The following is a 13,472-nucleotide window of genomic DNA, read 5'->3' as shown; positions in this document are numbered from 1 at the left end:
AGTGTGGGTTTATTGAGCGGTTCCAATCGTTTACCAGTTAGTGGGTAGTATTCTTTCATTGCTTCATCGACATCGTTGAATGTTTGAACGGCATGGTTTTCACGCGTGAGTTGTTCGTTAATAAAATCGATCCTCTGGAGGCGTTTTTTAGCGTACTCGGCCTGTGCCCTTTGTAATTTCTCAGTAGCGAGATCGTGCCGCTTTCTTTCTTCCTGTATTGCGTGATCATCTCGTAGTTTCGAGAAGAGGAAATTACTCCCGGAAAATGCCAGGGCATTCACTAACGCCCCACCGGCCATCATAGCTATCGTGGTCATCCTATATTTATTTCATTATATTTTCAGGTATTATTCCTTGTTTTACTAGGATGTCTTTTGTGGCCATCGCCATACCAAGGTTCATTATGAGCATACCCATATCCTGCAGGTTGAAATCTAGCTTGATAGTTGGTTGTTTAAGCACCATTTTAGTCAACCGAGCGTACCCTACGGCTAGACTGGCGACCACTGTGGCGTGGTATGCGTCGTTGACGAACGTTTTCCCCTCAGACATTATGTATATGATATAAAATATTAAAATTATAACATGATATGCGGGTTAATAGTGGGGGTTACCTCACTGTTTGGGGGTACCTCACGGTGAGGGTTTCCCTCACGTGTATATAACCACGAGATAGCCAAGGCAGCAGTTACGCCTACAGCCAACAACAGTCGGGTTGGGTTGGTCACTTTATGTTGGTTACACCACCGTTTTTTACCGGCAGCTACTCTCTTAGGATTCTTCTGCCTGGTTACTGTGGGGGGCACCCCCACTGGTTCCTGTGAAGGGGTCTCCACCGTCACCTCGGGAGGGGTTTCCCTCAGTTCCCCCACTGGGGATTCCTGTGCAGCATCCATCTATACTATTATTATTATTTTTTCTCTCAAATTGACAATGCTTTGCCGTGATAATCGCCGCCGTCACTGGAGCCAACAACATACCATATTTGTGGTACAGCTCGCAGCTGATAGAGCTCACGGCGTGTTCGATAAAAGGGTCTTTCTCGAGGTCTTCCCACAGGTAAAGTCGGCGCTCTGGTGGAATGGGAAGGAAGTATGACACAATACCGGTGTATATCTGGGTCATAGCCGATCCTATTGTCTTTGTCATTTCTGCTCCGAGCCGGGACTCGTATCTAGCGTACAGCTTATCGATTTCTTCGGCTGACATTTTGTGAATTTTATCCGGAGTGTAGTCTCCAAAGTAATGTTTGGCTTTGCCGCCAACAGCCAACGCCACCAGTTTCTCTCGCTTATCATCATCCCCAGACAATTGTTCGAGCAATTCCTCACACTCCATCTTATAATATAACAAGTAAGATTTAGTTTTAACTATATAATACCCGATGCAGACAAAACACAGAGAAATGAAGGTTAAGTTGCACACGACAAATACTTCAAATATCATAGCTATACTTAGCATTTGCTTCGCTTTAGCTTAGCTTTGCTTAGCTTTAGCTTAGCTTTAGCTTAGCTTTAGCTTAGCTTTGCTTAGCTTTGCTTAGCATACTATATAAGCCACGGGTTGGTCGGTCTTGAGCACGAGCTTAGCGTGTTTAGTTTCAGCGAGCTGTTTCTTCACCCGTTCCCGTTCTAATTTACTCATCACATCGTTCTCTCTCAAACACTCCTCGAACGAATCCCTGTCCTTGCAGTGAAATAAGGCCACCCATCGCGTCTGCTCCCTGAGGTCTTTCAACACCGAGTTGAACTTCTGCGTTAGCACCCAGACGCTGTGATTTGCATGCCGGCCGGAGAAGGCCAGGTACGATAGCATGTCTCTCTTTTTTGTTATCTCGCGATTAGCGCTGCAGTCGTCCAGTATAAACAGCGTCGGTTCCCCTTTAAATTTCTCGTGAAGAGCTTTCAACCAGTCCTGCAGGCGTGTTCCAGGGTCGATTTTGTGTACGTCCGGGTCCGTCATCACCCAAGGTCGCGCGTACGTTTTATTCATGCTCAGAGTAGGGCACATGATAACGATGTTATCGAACACATCCTTGTAGTAACCCTCCAACATATCCAACACGAAAACGGTCTTCCCACAGCCAGTCTGCCCGCACACTATGGCGCAGTGTGGGTCAGTGGGTAGTTGTGGGTACCCCCGGGGTGTGTGGGGGTCTCCCCCACTAGTAGATGGCTTGCACGAATCTCCCATTGTCTATATTAAGTTGCGCGTCCATAATAACGTACAGATATAATTTCAACTTACCAGCGGGTTGAGCCTTCTTAGTAATCTGGATGGTTATCCCTTCGCTGCCGTTATCTATACGGCGCCCGCTACCGTGCAGTTTATCATCATCCGTGGATCGCATGTCCAACCATAGGGCGTACTTGGTGGTCAGGTATTCACCGATCTGCACGGAGCCGAGGTCCAGGTCCTTTGTTATATAATCCCCCACTGGTAGCTTTTTTATCTCATCCCACTGCTGGTGTGGTCTCATACCATGACTGAACAGCTGGTTGGGCACGCCCTCGATGGTCACTTCCACCTTTTCAATCTCGGGGTTGAAAAACTTCTCGCTGTCCCTCCGGAATGGATCGTAATACTCCACGGGGATGACCAGGATACCTTTCATCGATCGCGCCGGCACGTTCACGTTGATATTCCACACAGTGTCGCTCTTATCTCGCACGACTGATCTATGCCTCAATACGCGATCGTACAGTATAGCCATCTTCCCAGAGTACTGGCTTCGAACCTGCCTGGTCAGCTCCGGGCTAGTGACCATGTCGAACTCCAGAGAGATGTTGTCTATGGCATAACTGGCCTCATCACCGTTCGGCGTACGCACTACTTTGTTATAGTCGTTAAACGTGAGCTCGTATTCGAGCCTATCACCCAGCGCGGCCTGGTAAAACGGCGCGTGTCCCGTGAGCAACTCGAAGTCTAGCGGCACGCAGAATCGATTCCCGTATGCTCGAGCGATGGCCTTTTCACCGTCCGATAGCTTGTCTTGCTGGTCTTGCGTGAAGACATACCCTATGCACGCCCGGGTTGATTTGCTGATGCCCTGGTACACATCATTGACTCGTTCTCCCTCGCTTTTCCAGAGATCCCTGTAGCAGTGAAACACATCGCTGTCGTCGATGCTCAGCACCTCGTTACCGCTGATCTTGACGGTCGTTTTCTTGATGATGGCTTGACCCACGTTCCGCACTAGCTCGCGTTTGTCGTTGTCGGAGGTCAACGTGATATTGAACGCCAGTCGAACAGTGCCTGGTACAATGAGGTCATTCTCACCAAGGTTTGGAAATCTAACCAGCAGAGTTTGATTCTGGTCTATCTTGCTGGGATTGTTGGTGATGGTCACCGACTGACGCATGGCTCTGGCTCCTAATGGCTCTCTCAATCTTCTGAAAGGATCTAATTTTCTGCCGTACATTGTTATATATAAACGAAATATATTTTTAATACTAAATAATGGATGAAGACATACCTATGGAGGAGATGCGGGGCGCTAGTGCCCAGGCATCCGATGAGCAGGAGACCTCATTCAGTACTGGCCTACAGCCGGCTGTCGACGAAGTTGAAGATATAAACAAGCAGAATATCTCATTCTCGCCAGTTACCACACTCGTGAGGGGCGCCGTCGACGCTTATTACAACACAGTTGAAAAGAGAGACAAAATCAAGCCGCGGTGGCGAGACTATACCAAGTTTTTTGTTGATAGAAAGGGCAAGCTGCGTTTGAAGGATCATCCGGAGATCGATCTCATGAAAAAACACACGAGAAAACCGCTTGCTTTATCAACACTGAGAAAAGACCACAATATTGGCTTTGTCCAAGATGAACTAGGTTTCACAGAGTACGGTGGCGCGCGACCTAAGATTCCCCCGAAGAAGATTCCCCCGAAGGTCAGTCAAGATCTGGAAGGCATCAGGGACGCCACATCGGTTCAAAACATGACTTATGATATTGAAAAGGTGTTGGCCGACTACGAGAACAAACCCTTCCCAGACCTCAAAATTACCTTTCGGGAACTGAAGGGGTTGGACCTGTTGATGCAAACCATTCGTGGCCATCTCTGGAAAAGCACGGCCAAAGTGAGTGAGATAGACGACAAAATCGCCTATGAAAAGAAAAAACTCGGTGAAACTGAGGATGAGTCTAGGAAAGCCACCATCGAGGAACGAATACGTAATTTGGAAGATGAAAGGCAGGTCTGGTTGGAGACAGCGTCCGGCTACAAAGAAAAGCTTCGATCCCAGGCCAACCGTGTGCGGGAAACCATCAATCAAGTCCTCTACCGAGACACCATGTTAGCAGACAGGATTCGGATATTGTTCCGGGAGCAAGGGATCACCATCGCCAGCATTCTGACTGCATTGGGTTTCATCATATCAACCCTGGTGGTGTCACTGACAGGGGGTACTGTGGTGCCTGCCGGCGGCGGGGGAACTCCAAGTGGTGGTGGTGTTAAAGACTGGATAAAAAAACTCGGGGAAGGCCTAGCTAAACTGGCTGGTAAAGCCGCCGAAGCCCTTCCCGGCATCCTGGGTAGCATCGTCTCGTGGTTGTTGAGCGCTCTGGCTAAAACTGTCACGTGGCTCAGCCAAAACCTGTGGGCAGCCATCGTCGCCGTGGTGGGTCTGGTGTACGTAGCGGCTAAGAAATCTTTAACCAAATAAGTCCCAAAGCTACTCCACCAACCACCAGGGCCGTTTTACTATCAATATGCTGCTGATAGGAGGCCTGCATATGGGGGGCCACCTCCTGTGGTGTTGGTTGAACTTTAGACTCCGGGGGTGGCGCCACTATACCTGTTTCACGTGGTGGGATGTGTGGGATATAGGGGGTGTTAATATCGGGGTTGATACCCAACTTTTGATCCGCCGTGGCTATGACTATTTTGTTGTTATAACCCACCACTTTTTTTACTCTCAGTTGCATATCACTCGGAGCCATGTACAGCCCCATGCCGAACACGTAGTTGACTATCGATCTGGCGTATTCTAACACGTTTTGGTAGCGGTCGATGGCCTGCGGGAGATCAACTGGAGAATTGATAGCATCCTCAACGTTGGAAACGAACTGTTTCTGAGCGTCGAAAGCAGTTCCCTTACCGAGGATGTTGGAACGCGTCATCGACTGCGCACCCAACAGCGCCCATACGTACGTTCGAATCGAGTCGTTCAACCTGACTACCCCGGCACGAGTGAATCCTTTCGACGTATCCAGCATAAACATTTTCCACCCGTCTGCGGTTGACTGCTCCACTTTCTGGATTGTGAAAGCAACACCACCTTCAAAGTCCATACGATCATCCCTCCATTCATTACTCGACAAAGCAAAGTCCTGCCTAAGTATACCTCGTTTCACTAAATCATCACTTGCATCTTTCACTGGTTTTGGTCCATATTTGGTAGGTTTAGGAACAATATCATCTAATGCATGGAAAAAATTCCCAGTACTAAACATTTTTCGTTTCATAAAGTTTGTTAGTAAATCTTTCTTAAATGCTTTTACTGAGAGCCCATCGCTGTAAGGAATACCCAACCCGTGGTTCAGCCCCGGCAAACGCCAATCCGTCTTCGGGCTTATTTCGAATTCATTGCAAATACGTTCGTAGACCCGTCTATCGTACGGGTTGTTTGTTGCGTCCCACGCTTTGTCCTGTGGGAGGAGGGCGCTGATCTCTTTAAGGATACGTCTGACCTGGTAGTACACGTGGAACTTGAAGACAGACTGACTCAGCGGTCCACGCCGAGTGTCGGTCAATGTCACACCACACCCCGTTGTAGCGCACCACACGGCAAAGTTTAATTGATTCTGCCAGAACTGCATAGGGTTGTTGAACCAAGCGTGGACTGCCTTAATGTTAGTCGCCGAAAGCTTATACTTATCGAACACATCTAAAAGCTGGGCATTGAAATACAACTCAGGAGCAACCACGATCTTCATGGGGGAGAAATCTACGTCCAGTTTAGGGTAAAACAACATTTTAAAACTCTTATATAATGAGCATATATACTCTAACATGTACATAACACTTCCAGGAATAACGAGCGGTGAGGCCGTTCAGCTGACGCACGCGATCGATAACACGTCAGGCCAACTCGAAGTCGCACTCTGCGATATCACCTACCTACCGCAATGGACTAACATCAACATCAGCAACAATAAGCTGTTCGTCAGTGGAACTCGCAGCCAGATAACTGACGGCTACTACAGCGTGTGCTCTCTAAACGACAAGGTCTTCAAACCCCTTGGAGCCGAACTCAAGATGAACGACTCAAACGGTACAGTGGTGTTAATCAACAGCGGAAGAACCTCATTGAGGCTCGGCCGACCATTAGCGAGGATACTCGGTATGTCTCCTGATGAGATAAAGCCAACAACAACCGTCACAGGCACGAAGTTACCCGATCTAGTACCGTACCGAGAGCTGTACATTCATCTCGATCAGGTGAGCACAACGTACAACATTCAAGGAGGTCGCCCTTCCACTATACTGAGAGCAGTGCCGGTGAAAACTGAGAAATACAACGACGGTAGAACCGAGTCGTTTTCACCACGGCAGTATAAGAGGTTAACCCAGGGCAACATACCTGAGCTGACAATATCGGTGTTAGATATAAATCATAATCCTGTAAATATAGGATACCTCAGCTTAATGCTTCATGTAAAATGACCAGCGCACAAGGGCCTGGAGTGAAAAAATGCGTCAATATCGGGATCTCCGACCTCGGAGACACGCGCGGTTTCGACGCTCCCGGAGTAGATGGTACATCGTACGCATTTCAACTGAAAAACAACATTTACAAACGCGTTGAAGTCACCTCCGGTGGAGCCCTAAGTGATATAGTAGATACCGCAAGAGCAAAAGTCAACACTAAGTACGCCCTTGTCAACACCGGTAATAACTGGATAATATACCCATCGTTCGGGGGTAAACTGTTCGACTTAGACGATGTTGAGAGCACTACCGTCGTCCAAAACAAACCATATATGCTCGTCTTCACCGAAGATGACAAGTGGGTGTTGTTACCCGATAACGACGACTGGTTTCTCAATATTAGACTCGTCTCTCCCTACGTGTTCACGGATAACAAAGACAACCACCTAAACAAAGTCGTGAACAATGGAACCCTGCTCGTGGCTTACGTCCCAGCTCAGAGACGTAGCATAGTCGTCAGTCCACTCGACACTATGGCAGCCCACATGCTAACGAGTAAACCGGCCATACAAAACGTGAAATTGCAGTTGGTGTCTGAATTCGAAGGCGTGGTCACTATACTAGAGAGTCTACCGGCAAACTCAACACTGATCATCAAAGTCTACCTAGGGGAACCATCGGGGAATGATGTCGAGATCGTTAAGGGGATCAAACTCGGGTGGGTGAAACGACACCAGTATCAAGTTTGCAACGTTTACGTGCGGGTGGGTTCCGACTCCAACACCAGTCTGCAGGGGGTTAACGTGATCGTGGAAAACAAGATATCACTAACCAATATCTTCCTGCCTGCCAACATACACTTCATGGGTATGAAGTTCACCCCTGAACTATTATCAAAAAACCAGTTGGAAATTATATCGTAATAGTATAATAATGACCAGTCATCGACCCAACACTACGCTTAACGACCTAGGAGATACGGAGGGATTCGATCAGCCTGGTGAGGAAGACACCTTATATATCCTGCACTTCAAAGACAACGTGTACAGACGGGTGTCGTTATCAGATTTTAAAGAGCCCAAATGGAGGATCAACTTAACACTCGCCTCACCTTATATCACAATGGACGAAAATCAGTGGATCTCTAAGATTAGTAACAACGGTAGCTGGATCGGGGATTTCATCATTCCGGAGAGGGGATTCATGATATTTATTAATTCCGTAAATAGTTTAAGGTCTGTAGGAAAAAATAAATTAACATTTAGCAATCATTTGAGTAATATAAATATTCTTGATATATTCTCCCCTTCCACACTCATCATAGAAGTCTTCTTTTATTTAAGCACTGAAAACAACTCAAGAGTACACCAAATTGTACCCGGGGTGTCAATACACTGGTATGATGAACACATAGGTCAACATTGTCGTATTGTTATACAACGGGATACCCCGGGTCATATAAACCGCTTAATAAGCCTCAGTGGGGTTTTTATTACAACAGGAAAGTCTATTAACCTCTCACCTATTACCCTGAATAGTGGTATAGACCTTATAGAATTCAAATTCACTTATGGACTATTAACTGAAACCCAATTAAAATATCTTTCATAATATATATTATAGGATGGGTCTGTACCCAGTCGTAGAGGAAGTAGCGAAGACGTTGGAAACCGTAGATGTGTTCCGCTTGAGGCAGTTATGTGATGTGAAACGTCAACTAGAACAAGACCGTGACACGCGGAAAGCACTATGTAAGAAGTACAATAGAGCTTTCAATATCGTGGACGGTGCTGACACTACCCTTATGGCAACCAGCATGGGACTAGGGGCGGCAGGCGTTGGGTTGTTGGCTACCATCGTGGCTGCACCTATAGTGCTAGGTATTGAAATAACAGCTGGGGTGGCAGGGTTAGCAGGATTGGCGCTTAAGTTAGTATCACGCAGACTTCATCGTAAGGCATTGAAACACGACGAGATCAGGGTTCTGGCAGAAGCAAAGCTGAACACAGTGAGTGAGCGTATTTCCATGGCACTCTCTGATAGTAAGATCTCAGAAGAGGAGTTTCGTTCAATCCTCTCTGAACTCAAAAAATATAACGGAATCAAACAAGATATTCGATCCAAGTCTCGTAAGTCTGCTATCAGCGAGGACGAGAAAAAAAAGTACATAGAACAGGGGATACAAAAAGCCCAGCAAGCCTTTATTATGAACACCAAAGAGATCGTAGGCGGTTCACGTTAAACTGTTTCATCGATATAAACGTGACATAGGCACAGTGTTACCTCCAACACACGTTAAGTAGTAGGGGTAATAGTAGCAAGAGCTAAGGGCCCAACCAAAGCCTTATTTAGTAAATAAGGCTTTGTAGAGACTTTTCTTGAAAGTGGTCCAGAACCCCCATTGTATATACTACTTCTCCATATGGATACACTGCGTTCTGGTATTCTTCGCTGTGATATTTCTGTACTATTGCTAAACGCGGCGTAAAACACTACGCACTCAGCATCCCATGCTCTTATCAGATCATCAGGTCAGTCATGGCAATCGTGTTGATTTTGAACGGTTCAAAACGTTTCTACGATCAACACGATTAATTGTCAATCGTAATCGTGCTTCCAGATCGTGGTAATCGGAATCAGTCGCGGACAAGACAAACACCTCAGTGGTTGTGTTCTCTCGGTAGGAGTTCACTGAAGTCCATAGTCAGTCGGCCTGTATATGTACCCGTCGGGGTTCAGTCGTAGCTCAAGCCCTGATCACCTCGATCGTGATCGTGAAAGACATCGCAGCCGCTATCGAATCCTATCGCAACAGAGAGCATCGGTTCGTGATAAACGTATCAGGACGTACCTGCACGTCCCCAAATCATCCCCAATCGGGGACTCCGATCTGCTACGAGTGGTCAGTCGTTCGTAACGAATCGCAAGACACTGTGAACCAAGCATGAGAGGCGAATAACAGGAACGGGTGGCCAGGTTAGCTGACTTGGTTGACACGTGTCATCGGTTCTCATTTGTAATTTTCAAAGGCATTGTCGTAAATCCAAGTGTTTAAAGTAACCTGAAGCAGCCTTCTTTAGATAAAATAAAAAATATCTTATCTGAAAATAATAATTACTTAGATCTCTGGCGATATATAGTGATATTTGTAATCGTATCACCCCAGTTTCACCGTAGTATATTACAGTAAACAATTTATCCAGAATGAATTGGGATTGCATGTTTGACAAATGGTGAATTACAATTAGTTGTAAAGATACTTCTCATATTATGTTATTTACAACTGGAATAAAGCAACCGAGCATTATTTGATGTTAAGTCCTTTTAATGCCCAAAGATATTTTTTTCATGATTTTGTAGTGTTTTCCTTTATCGCTGTTTAACTGTTGACAGGATAATATTAAAATCTGTACGATTTGACATAAGGCATCGTGACATGCCCTTGAAGAGATGTGGTGCCAGAATCAGATCACAAATTCATGGCAAGCGTGTTCGATAAGGGACGGGTCCGGAGAAACAGCTGGCTAGGGGAGCACAGCAATGTTCTGCTGTTTCAGACAAACTGCCGCAACACGTGCGGCATGTGTGTGGGCGTTATCCTGCTGAAGCTTGAAACGCCGAGCTGTCAGATTGCCAAAGACAGTGACAGTTGTCTCCGACCATAAGATGTGATTCACTACATAACATGATGCCATCGGCTCCAAGCTGTCCACGTTGCACAACGCATGCGACAGAATACCGTTCACCTCACCGTCTGTACACCCTTTCCCTGCCACCTGAACTGTCCAGATGAAACCTCGTCTCCTCGGTGAAGAAGGCACCATCCCAGTCTTGTCTCCCGTCTGCAACAGGCAAGACGTGACTGTCGGTGACCTTGAGCACAGCTGGACGTACTACTGGCCGTCGAGACCGGGTGTTTTGCTCCCTCAGTCGGTTCTGATATGACGTAATCCATGAATGGTCCGGGTAGTCAAAATGACAGTCTGAAATGTGGTGACGTCATGTATGGACGGCCAATCCGAGGCAAATCTCTCGTGTTGCAGTTGTACTGAAAACGTCTCCATAGAGATGAGATCGTGTTTCGATGGACACCAAAATGTCTCGCCGCTTCATTTTGGGCCATTCCAGTTTCCACCATAACCAAGGAGCAGAGACGCTGATTTTCTGTAAGCCGTGGCATGATGTCCGCGCTCTGTAGCTTGAAAGGAGTTTTCTACAACATCCAGAGACTGGAAAATAATCAACCACTCTTCAATTTACAATATAAGGTGTCCGAACTTCAGGTGTAAAAAACATGCAAAAATATGTGAAAACTACGTTCAAGCAAAATCAGTCAGACACATCATCAAAACTGATGTATACGGAATATGACATACTTATACAACATGTCCATGTTTGTAAAACAATCGCCGTATCTAAAATGGCTATACGTCACTGATGAAGCTATTTGTTACAGATGCGTCCGTCTTGGTGAAACTTCCCGGAGGGGTGTAGGTGTTTATTCACTGTTAATTAAAGGTGACAACATCACGTTCACTGATCGTGCATATTAATACGTTATTCAATTAACTGTTGATCGGACATTCATTACACGGACTATTCTTACTACGTATTGTAGTGATAATAATGTTTACATGTTGTATTTTCTTGTGTTGATAGTGACTGACAGGTAGTGTCATTGCTTCGTTACTCACATAGAACGATATAGCTAAAGATGTCTGTTTGGGAGTGTCATAGACTAAATCATTTCAATAGGTTTCCTTAAAACTTCATTTATTCAAACAATCTATTTGTTTCAATATAAGTCCAAAGTGCACCGAAATTCTATCCCCTTTGTCTATGTAATGTATTCGGCAAACATTCGGTGTATCCCCTCTTATCATAAACCCCCCTCCGGGCAGGACCCTTAATTCTCAAACGTTATCAATACATGTCAATTAACACCTCCTTAAGTCGCCTAATCTTACGTGTGTACATGTGCATGGGCCAGTGACCTTGCACAATGTGGCGTAATGGCCCTGTGTATAAAAACCTGGCTGATATGGTCAGTCGACAGACCAACCGGCGGGACCATCCAGCGAGACCATCCAGCGAGACCATCCAGCGAGACCAACCAGCAAGACCAACCATGGAGACTAGATCATCGACAGAAGTGGGCGGATTGTGTGGCTAGTCGGGGTGTCGGCCAAGGCCGTCGCCCCACCTACGACTACGTCGACGATGAGAATCGCCGTCGGACTTCTGAATGTGTGTAAGTGACAGAGCGGGTCTCCACATCGGGATCATTGGCCATTCAGTCCTGATGTGCGTTCTGTCACATGTTTACCACTGTATTTTAGCATTTTGACCATCCTTCGACCAAACAGTAATAAAATATGGCTGCTGCTGTCTTCATCTCTAACACCGACTCATGTGCTCCCTGTCTCTTGTCCACCATCCTAAACTACCACCCGAGAGCGACCACGACGGACGCTCTTGGACAGGAGGAAAGTGTCGTCATTTTGTAGCGCAGAGCCGTTAATCATGAGAATATAAAATCCATTAATGCAACAAAGCATGTTAAACACTGTTGCTGTGTACAGACAGCACCACAAGACCATTCAACAACAACACATAAACACTTAGTTATAGGACAATATGTAACCTGCTGGTCTTGATGGAACAAACCAGAAGCATCCTCTGCTGGAAAACGTCATGTTTCATTAGTTTTTATTTAGGAGTTCCAATGGATGTCGCAAAAATGTCGCATTGTCGCACTTTGGTTAATTTATTTTTTGTGTGATTTAGCGAAGGTGACACTTTAGTTTTTTTTGCTGATGCTGTCTAATTCTAAATACAACCATTTAGACTTTCGCCATTTTAATATATTCCTATAATATATCATGTATTCCTTGGGACACAAGTGTTATTTTAACTTGTCTGCCAAATGCGGTTGTGATTATATTATGGTAATGCATATTTTAAATATATCACTGTGTTACGCTGAAGTTCCGCATGAACGGCCCGATCGCAAACCCAGTTTTAGACAGTTACTTCACCTGTTAAACCCATGGATATAGGGTGCCGATACACCACTTAGCACACAGTAGGGCAAAATCTGGGATTCAAACGTCTGATCATAGTATTCTTGCACACCCAAGGGACACTACTCTCCATCAACTTCCTGTCGAGAAGTGTCGCGGTCTATTGTTACCTCTTTAAGTTGACATCGGAAATACAGATCACAGGGCAGTTATATATCGTTAAATATTTCAGGGAATTATGTCGGTGGTGACATTTCACAGAATGAGGTGAGTGTTCACACCGCTGTGCTGGGCTGGTATGTGAGTGCCTCTAATGTGACACCTAAATCAGTGCATGGAGCCCTCCCTGTGACATAGGGATTAAAAGAGTAACACGAAAGAATTAGGGATTATAGAGTAACAGTAAATAATTAGGGATTATAGAGTAACAGTAAATAATTGGATTGTTTTTCAAGGAATCTGGAGAGACACACATGCACACACATTCAAATATTATCTGACAAATATCCGAGGCATATTTTCCCTGTCAATGGCGTGTTCCAAATGCATTAAGATCTAAAAGTACACAAATCTTTTTCACTACTGCCAGGTACAATGTTCCGAAATATTTTCTTGGTGCGATTTCTTTCCTTGAGTGTTTAAGGTAACGGGAGACAATATTCCTATGTGACTAAGAAAATGGATTTCTCAGTCTAGCTCAAGCACATTTTAACGAAAATCAAACTTACCCATGTGATATCGTTAGACGCTGCATGTCCAGTCTGCATGTGGTCAACCTGAGCAAGCTGACGGT

The 13,472-nt window shown here is 45.6% G+C and overlaps 1 protein-coding gene across 1 annotated transcript in view; it reads right to left on the bottom strand.

Annotated features, from left to right (window-relative positions):
• The window catches only part of LOC137256270 (somatostatin receptor type 2-like), a 33,459-nt gene extending 19,987 nt beyond the window's left edge, over window positions 1–13,472 (bottom strand). Inside the window, exon 1 of the mRNA XM_067794001.1 lies at window positions 13,408–13,472. The gene's annotated coding sequence lies outside the window, so the exon portion shown is untranslated. The remainder of the gene's footprint in view (window positions 1–13,407) is intronic.

Source organism: Haliotis asinina, chromosome 11 (assembly GCF_037392515.1).
Source record: "Haliotis asinina isolate JCU_RB_2024 chromosome 11, JCU_Hal_asi_v2, whole genome shotgun sequence".
NCBI classification, from domain to species: domain Eukaryota; kingdom Metazoa; phylum Mollusca; class Gastropoda; order Lepetellida; family Haliotidae; genus Haliotis; species Haliotis asinina.
This window is presented reverse-complemented; position numbering and strand designations above follow the sequence as displayed.